The sequence below is a fragment of the Anas platyrhynchos genome, chromosome 4, assembly GCF_047663525.1.
Source record: "Anas platyrhynchos isolate ZD024472 breed Pekin duck chromosome 4, IASCAAS_PekinDuck_T2T, whole genome shotgun sequence".
Taxonomy (NCBI): domain Eukaryota; kingdom Metazoa; phylum Chordata; class Aves; order Anseriformes; family Anatidae; genus Anas; species Anas platyrhynchos.
In genome coordinates, this window is record NC_092590.1 from 15,616,352 (window position 1) to 15,618,208 (window position 1,857).

Here is a 1,857-nt window from a genome sequence, read left to right on the forward strand (position 1 = left end):
TGTGTTTTATGTTGTGCATATACAAGTTTTACTTTCTTAGGCACTTCATCTCACCCTCCCTAAATTCCTCTTACATTCTGAATCCATCTGGTAACTCAGTCACTGCATTAGGGAACTTCTGACATGGGCACTGGCATATATTTAAAGATTGAAATGATACCAATTTCCAAAATCATAGACAAAAGGAAGAATGATTACTCTTGTTGAAAGCCATCAATATTTCTAATGTGCAGATGGTTTTATTTCCTGTGAGGGAACAGCATTTTACACTTTCCTGCACTCTCCATCAGTAACAAAGCATGATGGAAGGAAGGCTGGTGAAGCTTTGCACTTCTTGTTGTATACCAAAGTTATAAATCAGACTGAATAAAATGAGATCCTGAACTTAGAACTTTAAGTTCAATAACTCTCCCAGCCCCAAATTACTTTAACTGACTTTTTTTTTTTTTTTTTTTTTTTTTTTTTTAATTCAGCCGCTTCATGTGTGAGATTATTTGTGCAGAACTCCCTGTCAGATGGGAACATGCAAATTTGCTTGTCTTGCTGCAGCATCTGAGGTTGAAAGGTGTAAGTATACACCTGTTAGGTATGTTTGATTGTTACACTGGCTGTGGCTTTTTGCACTAGGTTTCAGTTCATACAGTTACTGCTTTGGAATAATCAGAAGGTAGCTCTAATCTGCCAGCCTGTAATAGGGACCTGCAGTACAGGGGTATGTGGGAGATATCACTGATAAGCTGCTGCAGTTATTTCCTAGAAAAATCAATTATCTGCTCTGAGGTAACAACGGTCTCCTGGATAGATGAGAGAAAAATAGCAGCAGAAGAGGATTAATGGAGCAGTTAGTATAGTGCTGATTAGGCCTATGGCTTTTGGGTCTCAGTCTGGATCTGGCTAAAAGTAAATAAAAGTCAACCCTACCCAAATAACAACCTAATAGATTTCTTTTTTTTTTTTTTCAGTGATAAAAGGAGCAGACCCTGCATAAAAACAAACAGACAAACAAACAAACAAACAACCAAAAACTAGTGACCAAGGTATCCGCTATATTTTATGTATTTCTGTAGTTCACTGTTTCCCAGAATATTAGTTTTACATGAAATAAGTCATGGAACTGCATAAAGTTTTCCTGCCATTCTCCCTTCTTCCCTCCACCATTAATATGAACCACTTTGAGGGTGAAAACCTTGTCCATTAGGCAAAAATTAACAGTAGAAAATACCAGCATAATGATTTGAAGCGAAGGACATGCAGGCAATGTTTCCCCAGACAGAGCGGACACCTGAGGATCTGGTATTTAACTTGGGTTTGTTTGAACTTTTGCAAAGCATAGAGGAAATCCAGCCCTTAGCACTGGCTGCTTTGCCAGTTCACAAACTCAAGGAATTCAGATGATCTCACGCTTTCCAACAGAGTGGGTGGTTATAAAGAAAAATATAAACTGCGGCAGTGGCCTTTTTCTCTTACCAAAGGATGAAGCCTTTCAATGTTTTGCACAAGGCCAAAGAGTTGTTTGTGACATTTAAGACCCGGAAATGGGGAAGAACTACACTAGGCACTAATATATGCTGTGTTACAGCATGTACTAACATTTAATTTCATGTGGATGTGTCGAAGCTGAGACTCAATATTTGCTAAACTCTTCCACTTGCTACTCCTCACATTAAGAATCAAGCAACTAGTACCAACACAGCACATAACAAACTGCAGCAGAGGACCAAGCAACATGGTGGTAGGATCAGTGTTAGCAAACCCACAAATTAATCAGATGGTAAAAACAAGCAAACAAACAAACAAACAAAAAAAACAAAACAGCTGCAACCAACCTGCAAATGAACAGCTGAAACTCCAGCTGAA

The 1,857-nt window shown here is 38.5% G+C and overlaps 1 long non-coding RNA gene across 1 annotated transcript; it reads left to right on the top strand.

Annotated features, from left to right (window-relative positions):
- Nucleotides 1–469: 469 nt before the first annotated feature.
- Nucleotides 470–1,569, top strand: LOC140002326 (uncharacterized). Its single transcript, XR_011808687.1, has 3 exons — nt 470–567; nt 963–1,037; nt 1,473–1,569. It is a non-coding gene; the product is annotated as an uncharacterized lncRNA (long non-coding RNA).
- Nucleotides 1,570–1,857: the final 288 nt, after the last annotated feature.